The sequence below is a fragment of the Solanum verrucosum genome, unplaced genomic scaffold (assembly GCF_900185275.1).
Source record: "Solanum verrucosum unplaced genomic scaffold, falcon-dt-bn FXZP01000073.1, whole genome shotgun sequence".
In the NCBI taxonomy this organism is placed as follows: Eukaryota; Viridiplantae; Streptophyta; class Magnoliopsida; order Solanales; family Solanaceae; genus Solanum; species Solanum verrucosum.
The window spans coordinates 765276-771275 of NW_026020298.1; positions in this window are offsets into that span (position 1 = coordinate 765276).

Consider the following 6000-nt stretch of genomic DNA (forward strand, 5'->3'; position numbering starts at 1 on the left):
ATATAGAGGACATATATTACGTAAGAGCAGATGGGGACGGAATATTCAAATAAAAAACGCTACCCTTGACTGAAAGATGAGAAACTTCAAAGGGAACACGAAACAAGTCAACTGGATAATAGTAGTGAATTTAGCTACAGTTAGGTACGTGACAAATCATAGGAAGAAGATTATTTTTCTTTCCTTTGTTTCCTAATAGGCATACATTTGCATAAATATTCATGAACACCTTCATGCTTCAAACATTCTTGATTAATCTACCTTTCTAACAAGCACTAACATGATGAAAATGTAGGAATTATACAAGGAAAATATTTTCTTAAGAGAATGCTCAAGTTTTATATATGCTACTTAAGACCACTTGAGATGACTACAATCAACAACTTCATCTCATTTTTATACTACTAATTATAAAATCAAAGGTCTTGCACAAATAACTAGATACATGTATCACAATTTACTAGATACATGTATACAAAATCTTAAAAGACATCTTGAAAAATTAAGAGACAATATTGGAAGACTAAACATCAAGGTGTGAATGCATTAATTCCAACATCTCCCTTAATGCATTTCTTTACAACTCCAATGTGTTCTCGAAAATAGCAAAACTTTTCTTTAGGAAGTGCTTTGCTGAAGATGTCAGCAAGTTATTCTCCTGCGTGGCAATAATGCAATTGAATTTTGTCTTTCTCTTGTGCTTTTGAATATCTCCTTTTTGATTGAGCTTTGTTTTGTAAATTTATTTTAGACTTGGAACTTTTCTTTCTTTGGGTATAGTCAGACGCTCCCATGTATTATTTTTCTCAATTATCCGAATTTCAACTGCATTGGCTTTCTACCAAACATCATGCTTTATTGCCTCATCATAATTTTTTAGCTTAACACCGGCCTTATAGCCTTTTGTCACATCACTATAACCAAGAAATATACATTTTCAATTTTTTATCACTCAACTTTGTTCTTTTCTCAGCAGGTATATGATCATAACAATTACTGAAGAATGACTGAATTCACAAGTCAAATTAACCATAATTTGAGTAGGTAAGGGGATTGCTCTGGAGTTAATTGAAGAATGACTGAATTCACAAGTCAAATTAACCATTTTTTTGTCACGATCCAAGGTATCCCCTAGGTGTAACATGGCGTATAAGACCCCGGAAGGTCCCATACAAGCCACTTAGCTCTCATCATACAAGAAATAGAATAAAAGAGTTGAAGTGGAGTAATTCAAGTCTAAACCATTTTATAAAAGTAAAGTGGAAGTCTAAAACATTAGTATCAAAGCCATCTAGTACATAAGAATGAATCTGGACAAAGCCCATACATCATGTTCAAAAACTGAAAATAAGGAAAGATTGAAACAATAAATGTCCGTCCTCGAAGCATGAGGACTCACCCAAAGCTCGAAATCTCCTCAATGAAATCTAGCAACGAAACTGAGAACGCTGACCGTCGGATCCTACATTTGGGGAAATGCAGGGAAGAGTATGTGTTAGTATAAAACAAGTACCAAGTATGATTGCCATGTATAAAACATATGAAAACATGCTTAAATAGAGATACCTTTATAAGATGCAATGACCAAGCTAGACATGAGATAAGAGTTAGAAAATATGATTCATCAAACATGGCCTACACACATAATCACCATCTTAACTATGTGTGAAATAATTCCTTGAAGTAACCTTAGTTCATCATAACTTGCTAGTGGGAAGTAGTCTTAACTGACATATAAGACCGTGAGAGATATCACCACAGAATCCGATGTCTTCCACACCGAAAAGAGTTGTCCTACTTGCCACGGTAAGGACCATGAACTTCTAACTTTTGTGGATCCACTAGCTAATGTCTATCTAGACAATCTTATGTTGGCACATAATTATGGGACATGGGTAATCACCACTTGTCCACTGGGTTCTAAGCTTAACTTCTATGAAGTAGTTCTTATTCATATTCATCTTAGTTCTTAAAGGAACATCGGTAGTCTCCTCTTGTCCTTACATCACAATGACATGGGTAATCGCCTTTTGTCATTCAATTAGAGAGCATGGGTAATCACCTCTTGCCTCATCATTAGAATAACTTCTTAACATTGGTTCACTTTAGGTGAGAAAGCCTTTCAATCCTAAGAATCCTTATCATGTGAGAAAACCTTTCACAATTCATGCTTAAATGTGTATATGAGAAATCCTTTCAACAACACAACAATAGAAACATCATTGATACTTCAATCTCAAAGCATTCCATAAAACATATACATAAATTTCACGAGAACATGCTTGATTTCATAAACTTCTCTTTCATAATTCAAAACATTATATGAGCATAACTTGGAAAACATAGGGATTATATGGGTTCATGGGGGGTCATCATAAAAATATGTAATTAACTCAATTCATGCATAAGAGATCATAATTCAATCAATTAAATCAATAATCAAAAGAACCCATAACGTGGAAGAAAAACCCTAACTCAATTGGGCATTTCTATCTTGGAAATAGGAGAATTTGGGAACTCCAACAATGGAAGGAATCCATGGATGAAAACTATCTGTCACGACCCAAGAGTACCCCTTAGACGTAACGTGGCACATGAAACCCCGAAAGGCTCCAAGTAAGCCACTTAGCATATCATCATCACATAAGTAAAGAATAATAACTAATAGAAAAAACAATTTCAAGTCTTTAAGAAGTTTTCATAAAAGTAAAGCGTAAGTCTAGACATAGTCTCATTTAGCCATCTACTACAATCGAGATCTCAAAATAGGGTCACAACCCTTACAATAGAAATTCGAAATGGAATACAAAGAAATGAAGGAAACAACAAAATGCCAATTGTCCTCGGATCCATGAGGACATACCACAAGCTTTGGAGAATAGTCTATCTAAGCTTGAACAAGAGTGAAGGATCAACTCAAACACCGGAACCTACACTTTGTGGAAAAAGGTATGGGTTAGTACAAAATTACACTAAGTATGATAGCTATGCACAAAAACCATGAAAATATGCTAAAAAGGGACAATTTAGTTGAAGAGCATGCAATTTATTAAGTTTGAGAATCAACATGAAAGGTAGAGTAAAAGCATAAATCGCAAGCATATTCAACTTTATAAGACATTACCTCCTAATAGAAACCCACTATGAATGCCCTCAAAGTCTACTTGTGCCATGCATAAGAAAGATCCCATACTCCCACCTATGCTAAGTAGAATTGCTTGAGCAACCATAGTTAATAATTCATCTTTTAATTAGGTTGGGAATAAGCCTTAGCCGACATAGACCATGTGAGCTTAACATGGAATCCGGTGTCATGCCCCACACCAAAAAGAGGTGTCCTACTTGCCTAAGGTAGAAATAAATGTATTAGATTTTACATGAATCCACTAGCTAAAGACCTACGAGGGCACATAGTTATGGGATACAAAGATTTTTACTAGAAACCCGCCCTTTCTAGCGAGGGAGCTTCCATCTCATGAGATACCTTATATAAGTCTGTCCTTTTTAGCGGGGAACTTCTATCTCATATTCAATATCCACTTGGTGCTAAGCATTACTTACCATAATTACATGTTTAGTCTTGAGTTTGCATTTACAAGTATAAAGAAGTGTCTAAACCCTTCACCCAACACAATTCACAAAATATCTCATAGATTCAATAGGTGAGAATGAACTTTGAACCTTAGAATCATCATATAGTGAGAAAAACTTTCACATCATGATCATTATGTGTTTATGAGAATGAACTTTCAATTAACAGAATAATTTGAATACAATCATGTTCATAAAGCATGCATACATGAAGTCCACAATTTGGCATAACTCCCTATTGGATCATGGATCCCATTCTTGAAATCAATTTAGGATTAATACATTCAACATGGATAATATAATGACCAAAATAACTACATTACAATAATATAATTCCATACAATTGACCTTACTACTATTCACCCACATCAAAGCCATTGATGAATCCACAATTTGGACTCACTTAGCGCTTTATTTTAATAGATTTAGTGTCCTCAAATGCATATTTTATGCCAATAACTGATGTAAATCCTTGATTTTCAGGTATTTGGATTGAGGAACAAAGCATGGACACTAATGAGCAAAAAGGAATAAGGCAGCTAAAAGAACGAAGAAAAGAAGGCTTGATGATCGCCTAACCCATTGGGCGAGTCACCGAATGGCCATGGTCTCGCCTAAAGTTCTAGTGTGCCAATCCCTGAAGGAGAAAATCAAGTCGGTGATAGAAAGGAGTAGTCAACGAGTCGTCGAACGGTTCTGCGATGCAGTACTATATCATCCAAAGTTACAGAACTTGAAGATGCTGAAGGCTAAAGCAAAAAGGTGATGGAATTGACCAAAGGGCGGATCGGTGATCCTGACTTATTGCACTAAATGGTCCTTCACAGTACATTTTAGCAACTATACATTTTTAAATTCTTAGTTTAGTATCCAGTTTCATTATAGAATCATAATAATAAGTTTTTGAGTAGAGAGCTTAGAACTGAGTTTGGAGACAATATTTCCTTAGATTTGAAGATTTCCATTTCTGAGAAATTGGATGTGGATGTTGAAGATTCTTCATCTTAGACCTTTGTAATGACTAAATTAATCTTACCCAGTTGATGGAAACACAATTTGGTAACGATTTTTATCTTTTTATGATGTCTAGCTAAAACCCCAATTCTTGGGGTGTGATTATGTGATTATGGGTTTATTTAGCTGTTGCGTATTGTTAATTGATAGTGTAAATGTTGTTTAAAAGTGATTTCATTAAGTAATTGTGGCTTAATCTAAAGGGCTGTAGTTGCAAATGCAACTCTACCTTTGTGTTTTGGCTTGCTTGAGAGAGAGGTTTTAAAACCAAGATTACTTATTTGATGGTCTGTGGGTATTGGGTTGTCATGGGTTCAGCTCGAGAGAGTGAATCCTAAACCCTTTTCTACACATTCAGCTCAAGAGAGTGAATGGAGTAAAGTGTAGACTATTCTTAATTGGTGCTTTTTGGTGTTCGAGAGAAACCAATTTGATTCGGGGTAAATTGTTTGAGAGAAAGTTTATCCCCACTAAATTCTAGCTTATTCACTGATTTAAACCTATTCACTATTGATTGCAATCACCCATTTGTCCACCTTAGCCCATAATCCAATCACATCCCAAGAACCTATCTTTATATTTGTTATTTTAGTGTTATTTGTTGTTGTAGCTGATAGTTTAAACAAACCCCCTGTTGTTTGACACTTGTGTCACCCCAAACTTGAACCATGCTTTTATTCGTAAATGTTTTTACCTATGATTGAATTAAACATATTTGTACTTGGATTTTGAATCTTAAGTACGTACTACTCCCATTGGGATTCGACCCAACTCACTTAGTTGGGTTATATTACTGACTAACGATTGTTGGCACTAAGTATTGGATGAAGTGTCCTGATACGTGAAATCAACCATATATTAGGGTTATGGGGATTTCATGGACTCATGGGGGATTTTATCATAAAAACACCATAAATCATCAATTAAACCATAATATGAAACAATTGAATCATTGAAAACGTTTTGAGAAAGAATCCATTACTTAGAATGAAAACCCTAGGTTTCGGAGAAATGTATACTTTGAAATTGAGAGATTTAGGGATTCATGGATGAAAGGCTAACCATGAATGAAAACTACCATGCCTTAATTAAAGATTCCTCATGAATTCAGGTAGAAAAGATGAGTTCTTGAGCCCTAGACCTTGACTTCTTCTTCAATAGAGGTTTTAGAGAGAGAAATATTTGGGAGGGAATAAGTTTGTTGTGGGGTCTTGAATGAATGAACTAATTGAATTAGTTTAGGGCTCTAGTAGGTATATATAGTTAGTTTTAATTAGTATTAAACGACCCTACTTAATTAATTAATTAACCCTAAGCCCCTCCCCTAACTCTAACTAAAACTAAATGACCAACTTACAATGTTCACTCACGAAACCCCACCCACGGACTGTGGGT